We start from the raw sequence: 13480 nt of genomic DNA on the forward strand, positions 1-13480 counted from the left end.
GATTTGAAATAGCTCAACTGGAATTCCATCACCTCCACTAGCTTTGTTCGTAGTGATGCTTTCTAAGGCCCACTTGACTTCACATTCCAGGATGTCTGGCTCTAGGTGAATGATCACACCATCGTGATTATCTGGGTCGTGAAGATCTTTTTTGTACAGTCTTCTGTGTATTCTTGCCACCTCTTCTTAATATCTTCTGCTTCTGTTAGGTCCATACCATTTCTGTCCTTTATCGAGCCTATCTTTGCATGAAATGTTCCTTTGATATCTCTAATTTTAACTGAGTATTGGACAATCAAATATAGTTGTTAAACAGGAAGTACATTATTAATCAAATTCTCAGGAGATGTTGGGGCTATAGATAAACCTTAGAATTATCAGCATATAAATGGTAGTAACTGTAGGGCTAGATGACATCACTTAGGGAGGGAGTACTGATAGACAAAAGAAAAGCATTGTGGATTAGAAACATGGCAATCCAATGTTTAAGAACTAGGAAGAGTATGAGAAGGAGACAGTAAAGGATGCTGAGATGGAGTTACGTGTGAAGTGGGATTAAAATGAAGGATGTTTGGTATACCAGAGCCAAAGGAAGAAAGGATTTCAACACAGAAAGGTTGGTTTACTTTGTCAAATGCAGTTGAAATGTCCAGTAAATGAAGATCAAGAACAGAGTACTGGATTTAGCAAGATGGTGTTCACATAACCAGGAAAATATACTGCAGAGCTGACTTCAACTTAACTTTTCTCTATGCTGCCACTCTTGATGGCCTGCTTCTTGTTAAGATATGGCATTATATATTTTTTTTACTTTTAGCCCGTTTCTAGTGGGGTTAAGAACTTGCTGATAAGAAAACCATACCCTTACCTCCTGGGATGATAGGTTTTGTCCTTGTGGAAAGGACCATCTACTTTTGACAAATGTGTTTCCTGAAACCCTGCAAAGTCTGCTCTTGAACATTTCCATCAACCAGATCCAATTTTCCTGTACTGGATAGCCTTTTAAAATAGATTTTGCTTTATGCTTGCTTCTCTTTCCTAATCTCATCAAAGATTCAGTTTCCTTTTTTCTCTATTTTTTTTTAAAGTAGGTTTCAAAGAAAAAATAGTGGCAGAGACATCTTTTGTTTATTGTGTCTCTACCCATATGAATTAAAGTTAGATTACAATGAAGCTCTATATTGTTTTGTTCTTGATTATAATGAATTCCCTGAAATAGGACCTGGAACTTTGAAGTAGGACAATAAGTATTTTTCAAAGAAATTAAAGAATACTTTACTGAAAGTTCAGTTAATTTTAAATCATGTGTAAAAATTCCATGATCTCTAGTTACTTTTTTAAGAAAAGATTGATGTTCTTTCAAAGATATGGTGTTAATTTTATTTTCTTAATTTTAAAATTCTATTTGCTCTATAAAATATTTTTCTTGAGTGTTGGTTTCTGTTTGATTTGGTACATTTCTTTCAAAGAAATTTTTTCCCAAATGTTTGGTGATTCAAGGCTATCTGTGAATCTTTACTTTTGAGTTGTCCTAATCATCTATCTTTGTTATTGTATCCTATCTGGGGGTTATGGGATAGATGAACATATGCTATTTGGATGAATTTTCTGGTTGCTTTCTTCCTAGAAGGTGTGTAGCTTTCTGTAATTCTTCCTTATCTCTTCAGTTACAGAGCCAGTATTTAATTATTTAATCTAAAGGCAAACACCTCCTCTTGCAGTTACTTAGCCGAAATGAGGAATATGGTAGTAGTCATCACTCCATACTGCTCTGATTTGTTGATGAATTAATCAGCTTAATGAAGAACACTCTTTAATCTTAGCTTCACATTTCACTGAACTCCTCTTAATTTTCCATTCCATTTAAGTAGAATTCTATACTCATTTTGCTTTATCTATCTTCCAAAGTGTTAGGGTGCATTTTCTCATAGGTGCTAATATCAAGTGGAAATAATGTTTCACAACTAGGGACAGATGGTGGAAACGATAATGGTGATGTTGGAAATCTCTCACTGAATCCAGTGTCTAAGAGTCCGGAATACATGTGGGAATTTCAGTGTTTGTGATCTTAGGCCCCTCCTATCTTTATGGTCCTCTCTGCTGCACTGCTCTTGTCAAGGTCCAGTGGGACAATGGAACTCCAACCATCATGCCTACATTGCAGGCAGGAAGTGGGTAAGGGGGAGGGTAAAAAGAGCACTAGCAAATTGTTTTTTCTCTCTTAAGGAACTTAAGTCTCATAACTTTCCTTATGCTTCACTGACTACATTTAGCTGTTCTTAAAAACTGAATAACCTACAGGCATGTTTTTTTCTATTCTATTGTGGTATCTCAACTTCTCATTTCAATTTAGTCATCACCTGGAATTCATTGTAAAACAATCCCTATTCTGAAACATAGCCCTGCACTGAGTAAATGTGCTTGGACCTTATCAATTACATAGGCTTGAGCTCATACTCTATTGCTTGAAGTGGATTTCAGGACTCAAAGAGCAATTATATACATAACTTCTAAAGATAAGAACCCTGTAAACATAGTCCACCCTATTCTATGTGACATGCAATTAGTCCCTAATGTACTGAGGCCTAATTAAAGCATTAAAACAAAGTGAAATTCAAATGTTCAGACCCTAGGAATGTGGACCTGCTATCACAATAAATAAATTGGTAATAGTATTGGAGAATATAGTGAACAAAGAAGATAATATCTGACAACATGAAATAGTCTTTTGTTATCCCACATTTACTTTGTAACTATTAAATGTGGTCTTCAGAACGGATATTTTTATAATGTAGCCTAAGGAATGATAAAGGAAGCAAAAGAAAATGACACATAGGGCCATATCATGTTCATTCCCCATCTTACATTTTTTAATATACTATATGTCAGGTCAGATGACTTGCTAGTAACACATTTCATTTCTAAAGGCTTTATATTTTATTATTTTTTAATTTAATTGTTATTTTATATTGGAGTATAGTTGATTTACAATGCTGTATTACTTTCAGGTGTAGCACCCAGTGATTCAGTTATACATATACACATGTCCATTCTTTTTCAGATTCTTCTCCCATAAAGGATGTTAGAGAATATTGAGTAAAGTTCCCTGTGCTACTGTATAGAGCTTCTGTATACTTGTTGGCTATCTATTTTATATATAGTAGCATGTGTATGTTAATCATGAACTCTTAATTTGTCCCTCCCTCTATCACTCCCCTTTAGTAACCATAAATTTTGTTTTCAAAATCTGTGAGTCTGTTTTATTAAAAAATTAATTTGTATCAGTTTTTTAGATTCCACATATAAGTGATATCATATTTGTCTTTCTGTGACTTACTTCACATAGTATGATCATCTCAATGTCCATCCATGTTGCTGCAAAAGGCATTATTTTGTTCTTTTTATAGTTCAGTAATATTCCTTTGTATATATGTATGACACCTTCTTTATCCATCCCTCTGTCGATGGACATTTAGGTTGCTTCTATGTCTTGGCTACTGTAAACAGTGCTCCCATGAACATTAGGGTGCGTGTATCTTTTTGAATTATGGTTTTCTCTTGATGTGCTCAGGAGTGGGGTTGCAAGGTCATATGGTAGCTCTATTTTTAGTTTTTTAAAGGAACTTCCATACTGTTCTCCAGAGTGGTTTTTCCAATTTATATTCCCACCAACAATGTAAGAGGGTTTCCTTTTCTCCACACCCTCTCCAGCATTTATTATTTATACATTTTTTTGATGCTGGCCATTCTGACCAGTGTAAGGTGATACCTTATTGCAGTTTTGATTTGCATTTCTCTAATAATTAGTAACATTGAGCATCTTTTCAGGTGCTCTTTGGCCTACACGTGTTCTTTGGCCTATACGAGTTCTTTGAAGAAATGTCTGTTTAGATCTTCTGCCCATGTTTTAATTGGGTTCTTTCTTTTTTTGATATTGAGCTGCATGAGCTGTTTGTACATTTTGCAGATTAGTCCTTTGTCAGTCGCTTCGTTTGCAAATATTTTATCCCATTTTGTGGGCTGTCTTTTCATTTTGTTTATGGTTTCCTTTGCTGTACAAAAGTTTTTGAGTTTAATTAGGTCCCATTTGTTTATTTTTGTTTTTATTTTCATGATTCTAGGAGGTTTATCCAAAAAGACCTTGTTGTGATTTATGTCAAAGGGTGTTCTATGTTTTCCTCTAAGAGTTTTATAGTATCTGGTCTTACATTTAGATCTTTAATCCATTCTGAGTTTATTTTTTATAATGTATTTTAATATTTTATAGGGAAATACACCCTTATTCTCTTTTATATTTTATTTTTCTCATATTTAGTTGATTTATTCTTCCATAAGAGTGTTAAAACTTTTCAGCTTCAAAGTAAAAGCTATTAGGATGTGTTGCGTTTTGATGAATAAATATCATTGCTATTGGAGAAAAGACATGAAGCAGATAAACTTAAAAATATCATTTTATTACAAAGTGAATGCTAGATGGAAAGATATGGCTTAGATGTAAAAAAATAATGGGTTTCCTAAATTTAGGTCCCAGATTTAGACTTAGCTAGGCAGTCCTTGATGGTGCTGGAATACTACAGGTGCCCCAAGGCATAGCAGGTAACACACCAGACAGGATATTCTTTGGGAAGACAGATTACAAAGAAAGATAAAGGGAATATGTGTAGGCTATCCATACCCATTTCTTTAGCTTAAACCCACTCAACAGAAAATGGACTCTTCTTTCCATGAATAAGTGAGGTGGTGAAATGATAGTAAGCATGTTAAACTAATGAATATTCCCTCAACTGGAGGACAGAGGAGTAGAAAATATGGTTTCTCTTTAACAGCTGGAATAAAAAATATATATTGTATTTATATGTTAATTTGATATGACTTTAAGTATTTATATCCTGTTTTTCTATCAAATGAAATTACATCTGTTAATTTAGTTAAGTTCTGTGACCTTAAAAATGAGCTAGAACGTGTTAAAACATTTGGCCTGCCATCCATTCTGAGTTTCACTTCTCAAGAAATCTTGATTCTTTTATGATTAATAACAGTTCAGACTTTTTAATTTCTCTTGAATCATTTACAAGTAATGTTTTCCTAAACATTTCCATTCCATCCTGATAGTAAAATCTATTGGCATAGCATTGTATATAATATTTTCCATAATTCCTTACTCTCTTCCACATCTATTCTATTTTGAATTCCCAGTGTTTAGACTCTGGCACATGGTAGGAATTTAATAAATATGTATTGATTTTAGTTGCTTTCAGAACTGTATTCCAGCATCAGTTATAGGGAATGACACATTTGATCCATATGCTTTGGCACTGGCAGAATTCTCATAAAGGAAACATAAGATTTCACAGTGATTATTTATCCCATGTTATACACCTGCCAAGTACTATTCTTAAAGGTAAAAATAATTTTAGGAACAGGGATATTATATGAGAAAATGGAATTTAACAATAAAATATTTATGAAACCAATACAAGTGTGACAATACACATAATTTTATTTTGCTGTCTACTCCGTATATTGGAGACAAGTATTGAAAACAGATCCTAGATGTGTTTGGAACATTTTTCTCTCTATCTTCCATTAAGAATGTAAAAATTAAAGTCATCTAATATGTTATCTCAAATACACAAGTTGTTTTGTGAACCTGTAAACTGTTTTTTCATCTTGCCTCTCCCCTTTTTTTCCTTTTTGAATTTTTATTTTTCTGTCTACTCCCTATATGTAATTTGGTATTCCAGGTGGTAGAAGATCAGGTTGGGAAGGGATGTATTTAAGATATTAGAGGGATAAAAACTAGAAGGAAATGAAAAAGCAAAATTTAGTCTTAAAAAAAATTCCCAGATAACTCAAATTTAAGCACAAAGTTTCTCCCATAAACTGATCAGTATGAAGGGCTAATTATGAAGGGCAAAAGACCTAGGAGTGTAGATGATAATCCATTATTAATTTTAACATGGCCTAGTTTTTAAGTTATTGTGATTCAGCTCCAAACTCACCATTTATTTTTGTTCTCTGAGGTTGGAGCTGGGGCTCTTCAATCCATATTTCTGCATTACTTGTTAGCTCTAGGTATAAGGCTCAACTGTTAGGATAGTCGGGCCACTACAACGATGGCAGAAGGCAATGGGCCTTGCTTCTTCCTGTCTATTTCCTGTGGGTTACTATTTGCCTGTGATTCTCATGAATGTCACACATCAGCAGTGCTGCTTCAGTGCAGCAACAGGGATCATCCCCTTGGCAGTAGGGGAGGAAATTCAGGTTGAAAATTTCCAACATTCTCAAAAGCAGCCTCTATGTTCCTCACTCCAAGAAACCTATACCAGCCAAGCAGTGCTTTCTCTTCAGAGTGCAGAGTTTCAGCTGCATTGCCCACACCCTCTACTCCACATTTTAATAATTCTAATCTTTTTCTCTTTGTTTCTTTCCCGTAAGAGTGGCTGCTGATTCCTGCAGTGGCTACATCACTGACTCTTTGCATTCCTCTTTTTTTTCCAAATTTTTGATTCAAGGATAATTGCAACATTGTGTTGGTTTCTGCCATATATCAACATGGATCAACCATAGATATACATATGCCCCCTCCCTTGTAAGCCTCCCTCCAGCATTCCTCTTTTACTTTTACAAAGTAACAACTTTATATGTAGTTAATAATTATTTGTCTTGAGTTCACCCTGTTTATATGATTTGTGTGATTTCTATCTTCTTAACGCATCCTGACTGATAGAAACACTGATCCAGCTGTCAAGAGAATTTATCTACTTGTCTTTACCATATAATGAGATGTCCCATCATGAAGCATATGTGATTTCAAAGTCAGGTTAAGCAGAGTTCTAACTGGGCTCCATCACCTCCTTTTGACTGATTGGGGATTTGTGCCTTACGAGATTGGGGGAAAAGTTATTTTAATCTTTCTAAGCTTCAGTCTCTTCAACTGAAAATAAACCTAGTCGTAGGTTTGTAAGGATTAAATGAGATAATATTTGAAAATGATGTAGGATGTGCTTAATAAATGATACAGATTATGATTATGATAAAAATGGTGATAAATCACAGTGCTAAATTTCAGTTACTTAGCAGTGAAAGTTTTGTACTTAGCTTCCCTGCCTTTTTTTAGGCCTAAAATTCTGAAATCTAGACATATCAAGTGATACATCAAGGTTATAAAATTAGCAACAAATATTAAACTATTGATTATAGCTAGAGTCTTTGAGCATGCTCATCAAATAGAATTTCCAAGATAATGTATCATTTCATTTAAGATTATCATTCCAAAGTGAAGAACTAAAGAGCATCTTGATGAAAGTGAAAGAGGAGAGTGAAAAAGTTGGCTTAAAACTCAACATTCAGAAAACTAAGATCATGGCATCTGGTCCCATCACTTCATGGCAAATAGATGGGGAAATAATGGAAACAGTGACAGACTTTATTGGGGGGGGGGCTTCAGAATCACTGCAGATGGTGACTGCAGCCATGAAATTAAAAGATGCTTGCTCCTTGGAAGAAAAGCTATGACCAACCTAGACAGCACGTTAAAAAGCAGAAACATTACTTTGCCAACAAAGGTCTATCTCGTCAAAGCTATGGTTTTTCCAGTAGTCATGTATGGATGTGAGAGTTGGACAATAAAGAAAGCTGAGCACCGAAGAATTGATGCTTTTGAACTGTGTGTTGGAGAAGACTCTTGAGAGTCCCTTGGACTGCAAGGAGATCCAACCAGTCCATCCTAAAGGAAATCAGTCCTGAATATTCATTGGAGGGACTGATGCTGAAGCTGAAACTCCAATACTTTGGCCACCTGATGCGAAGAACTGACTCATTTGAAAAGACCCTGATGCTGGGAAAGATTGAAGGTGTGAGGAGAAGGGGATGACAGAGGATGAGATGGTTGGATGGCATCCCCAACTCAATGGACATGAGTTTGAGTAAGCTCTGTGAGTTGGTGATGGACAGGGAAGCCCGGCATGCTGCCATGGGTTGCAAAGAGTCGGACATGACTGAGCGACTGAACTAAACTGTGAAGTTAAAACACCAACCGACATAATATCAAGTATCATGATTTGTGTAGGAAAGTAACAGTCAGTGATGAAATGTATATATTAAAAAAGAACATTCTGCATTAACAATAAGAGAAATTAGCCCAGAGGAAACTTACATCCATATGTAGTATGCAGATAAATCTTTCTTCAGAGAAACAGTACAGTATGTTGTGTAAATCATGGACTTGTCATCAGCCTGCCTGGGCTCAAAGCCATATGATTTGATAGTTATGTGAGCTTTAACTATATACGTGATTTCATTGTGTCTCATGTCCCTCATTTATAAATGAGGATAGTAATTCCTGACTCTTAGCTTTAAATGAGCTATTACAAATAAAGCACTTAGAATATTGTCTTTCATGTTAAAGAATTTTGCATTTTATGAAATTTAACATTCACATAGGAATATGTTACCAGAATGACTTCAAATTCTTCCCCCATATTTTTTGTGCTTTAGTTTACAGGAGTTTCAAGTAATTGCTTTGACTACATGCAATTTATAAAACACAAGGCTGCCACGTGAAAGGCCATTGCCTCTTTCCTACCATGTCCTGGCATCACACTGTAATAACTCTGAATTATATGAGATTGTAATTACATGTGATGTTTTCATCAATAGATAAATTCTGTGGTGTAATTAAAACACATATTTAGGCTGAATTAGGGTGTGAGGAATTGGCTGGTCCATTAACTTAGCCAGGTGCAAATTATTTCTTATCCTTCTTATTTCTTACCCTTTTTCCTTAAGATCTTCTAGTTAATGCCCTTTAGCTAAAAAGTAATCATCTCTTATAAAGAGGATATTGATCACAGATATGCTTCCACTGTGAAGAAAACAATATGAATGAAATACTTAGTGAATGGTGAGCTATAGCATAAGGAAAATACAACCAATTGATTTGGCCACCAAAAATGAATTGGAACTGAATATTCACTTCTCTTTGGGAAGGTAGTTGATCTTAGCTTAGTCACAAAAAGGAAGACAGTGATAAAAGATAGGGGAAGAAAGAGCTGAGGTTAGTTTTTCCAAAGCACAGAAGTAGGTAAAGTTGATTGATAGCTTGTGTTACTCTCAGTGTAAGGCTCCATCAATATAATTAAATCAAAACTGAAGAGCTGCTTTGGAATTTTCTCATCACTCCTCAAAATCATAAGGGAGTCTGTTAACAAACCTGCTTTCTCACACACGAGAAAGTTCAAAGGAATTGAAACAAATAAGGCAGAGTCATGAGACTGTCTTACTCTTTTGTCTTCATTATATTTCATCAAGTCTCTTGTACAAAGCATGTGAGTAACAATAGAAAGGCCACACTGCATATGAGTAAGACTCTCACAGTCTTTATTTGAGTTTGGATTTAACTAAAGACATTTATATATCAGTTAGATATTAAACTCCCTGTATTTATGTAAAAAAAAAAAAAACCCAGCAATTGAACTCTTACTATGTTCTAGGCTAGGTACTATGCATAGAAAATAAGACAAGAGCTTCAGAATATTTATATATTTTAAAATGAAGCCAGTTGTAATTTCTTAGAATTATATGTATCTTTGCCCTTAGATATAATAAAACTATGTGTAGAAGAATAGAACATGGAAATAAATCAAAATGACAATATATGGCGAAAATGTATGGGTGTTCGGTGACTGACTGCCCACTAGTATCACTCAATGGTGGGATGAAAACTTCAGAAAAGTACTGTGATTTTAGAATGAGTTATAATATATAGAAATATAGATAACAGTCATCTCATTTTCGGAGAAGGCAATGGCAACCCACTCCAGTACTCTTGCCTGGAAAATCCCATGGATGGAGGAGCCTGGAAGGCTGCAGTCCACGGGGTCGCTAGGAATCGGACACGGCTGAGCGACTTGACTTTCACTTTTCACTTTCATGCATTGGAGAAGGAAATGGCAACCCACTCCAGTGTTCTTGCCTGGAGAATCCCAGGGACAGGGGAGCCTGGTGGGCTGCTGTCTACGGGATCGCACAGAGTCGGACACGACTGAAGCGACTTAGCAGCAGCAGCAGCAGCAGCATCTCATTTTACACTATGGGCTAAGAACACATCCACTTTATCATCCAATTCTGTGTTTCTTACTTTAAGAATCATGTCAGCATATAATGTATATAATTACAACAGTAAACTCAGAAAAACTTAAGAAACTTGTGAATGGTAGAAATGTGCATTCTAATATTCTTGGCCTATATGGAAGAAGAATCAAGCTTTAGCTCTTGAGAGCAGATAAGGAACAATGCGGGGAAGTTATAGATGGTAATGAATGTTAAGCTTAGAGAGAGTTTCAGGATTGAGGCAACACTTCAGCTTCTGGGACAGATGGTACCTTCTGGATAATTTCCCTCCGCTAAAGAGAATCTCATCCAAGCACTTGTACCTCCCTGAGTAGAGTCCACATCTAATGAATGATTGATAAGAGAGAGTAGAATTCTACCATCTTCCTTTGCTCAGGGCAGGGCAATTTAAAAGTGTCAGTTTCAGGCCTCCACTAGGGATCAACTCCTGCAACCACAACTAAACTAAACTACCTCCCAATTCCTTCATTTTCCCAGAAGCATGGATTTAGCATCTTGCCATAATGGGAAATTCTCTAGTAAATTGGTCTGGCACATCAAAATTCATCCACACAAGTATTCTCCATGTATTTACACATTTTAAATTATCAAAATCTTATAATTGTGAGTAGAAGAGATCTTGGAGATCTATTCTTTCTAGGTTTGCTTATGTAAGTGATTTCTTGAGATATACCTGGACCGTGGATTTGTTTCTAGTTATAGGTCAGGAGACAGTAAAAGGGGTTTGTGTAGAACTTGGAACAATTAGTTTTTCTATGGGGCTGTTTTCCACAGACATGTTGGCTGGTTCTCCCTGATATTTTAGATCAAAGTCTTGGGTTGATGAATCTGATTGGTGGTAGCTGGACCAAATAATTATAATCTCACTACAAAGGAGGTTAAGAAGGCAAGTATCTGTCCTTTTTATCTTCAAAACTAGGAATCAAGCCATGAGAAGGGGTTCAAAATCTGGGCAGCAAAAGTAAAGTAAGCTGTTCAGATTACAACTCACTCAATGGTAGTCACAGTGGTTGTGGTGGATCTGGTCATTCTATGGTGTCTTATGCAAAATCACAGCAGTCATCTCTAGAAATGTGGAATGATGTCCCAGTCATATTCTTTTCTCTCAGCTGTGGGGTGTTGTTTGTTTATTTAATCTTATTTTTCTATTGTTGTTGCTATCACCCCATCAGAAAATGAAAACTTGACTATGGAACACAGTTCATTAGGCAACATGGACAAATCGTATTTGCCCCCTAACGCCTAAATGTAAGAATTCCTAGATGGTTCCATTATCAGACACCATGGTCTTTAGGAGATGAAGCCCCTGTATGTCCTAAAGGCACAAGCAAGTTGCAAGAACAAGTGGCTCATATGACTCAAGAACATATGACTCATAACATATTTATATCTGGTCCACATCTGAAGACTCAAGGGTTCTCTCTGAATATTTATCTGAGGGAAAGTGTTGAAACTTCATTTACACATAGGTCTACACAACATTTTGTCACCAGCCCTGGAAGACAGAAGGGAGATAGTCAAGCCCCACACAGTGGTGGCCCTGAAAAATGGTGGGAAAGGGAAATCCTTCTTGAGATCAGACCTTGAAATGGTGCTACTTTTTTAAAAAAAGATGTTTGGTCCAAATTATGGATCTATAATATTTTGTGGCTAGTTATGAAAATGAAGAATAAAACACTTGTTTTGCCTTTCTTCTGCTTCAAATTATACACATGTATTTAATTTCCTCTCATTCTTTATATTTCATGGGAGGTGTGTTTTCAGTTATAAAACTTATATTATGACTCGAATAACACAGCTTATTTTTGAGAAATATTATATTCTTGGGTGAATTCATGATATTACTGAGAGTTGCTGAATGTGGAGCTAGAGGCAATCACAGAATGGATGTTGAATTGACCCTTTGGGGAAGGGTAAAGGCATTTTTTTCTTTGCACTATGTAAGATAGTTGAATCATGCTAGGTGGAAGTTCAAAGGTAGAAAGAATGGAGTACTGGGGAGTCAAAAGAGTATATTCTAGTGGAAATTCATTATTCCTTTTGGTTTTACAGCTCTAATCTCATTATTTGAGCTATTCTCACTTTTTAGCATGTAGTCTGCTTTCTATCATACAAACTAATATGCCTGACATCTATTTTCCTAGCTTACCTTGCAATTAAGACACAGGCAGTATAATCAAGTTTCTGACAATCACCCAGATTCTACTTTGACAGGTAGTGAGGGGATAAAATTAGTTGTTTGTAGAACTCCTTTGGACAGAAGTTGATGGCAGAGGTTGCAGCTACATTCAATTTGTTGGGTCTGCAGTAGTGTCATAGATTGTCACCGGGTCCTGTGTTCATGTGATAGATTAGGACATATAGCCTGAAGTTTCTGATCACTAGTGAAGGTGGCAATCATGTCTTCACTGGACTAGTTCTGTAGTGAGGGTTGAGACAATGTTTTGCCCAAGCAGACTCCAGGCCTGTTTATTGGTCCCTCCTGAAAAATTTGCATATATACAGTAGAAGTTTCCCAGAGTATGTTTCAATTATTTGCTGTTTAGATTTCTCCAATATTCCACCAAATATTTGGAACAAACATATACGCATAATTGGAAGGTCATTGGTTAACCTATGTTATGATGAGTAAAGCAGCCTACTTGAAATATGAAAACTCTAATCCAGCAATTCTTCGATAAATCCAGGAACATACACTAAAGGATATTCTCTCCTATTCTTGTCTGGTTTATCTCTGAAACTAGTAGTTCTATGAGAAGACATGGGTCTTGCATACAAGTAAGTCCTGTTGTATGTGCTGGTGAAGGAGAACAATACTGTGGTCACCTTCTTAGGGAAGAGTCTCTTCAGTCCTTTCTCTGACTAGGTGAGGTCCTTTTTCCATATACTTTCTTGGAACTGTATTTCTCCTTATCTGATTGTGACCATATTTCAGTTTATTTTTAAAACTTTCTGTCTTCACCCACCAGAATGTATAATCAATGAGGGCAGAAATCTTATCTCTGGTATCTTCAGTGTCTAAAGCAAAGTTTTGTACAGAATAGGTATGAAATAAATACCTGCTGAGTAACTGAATAAATGAATCTATATTTGAATTAATGTATCTCTGATAAAGGAAAATAAAAATATCAAGAAAAAAAGATGAGGAAATTAGTTCAAAAATAATTGAAATTATTTTTCAATGGTGAAATTAGTTCAAAAATAAAGATGGTGAAATTAGTTCAAAAATAAAGATGAGAAAAAATATAGTGGGGCATAAAAATTACTCTTAAAAGTACCAGATATTATGGGAGCTGATGCTATGGGCCCTATATTCTCTATTTCAGCATCTGTCTGCTCTTGAAAT

This window comes from Giraffa tippelskirchi, chromosome 2, assembly GCF_054371585.1.
Source record: "Giraffa tippelskirchi isolate mGirTip1 chromosome 2, T2T-mGirTip1v1.2.pri, whole genome shotgun sequence".
Lineage (NCBI taxonomy): Eukaryota > Metazoa > Chordata > Mammalia > Artiodactyla > Giraffidae > Giraffa > Giraffa tippelskirchi.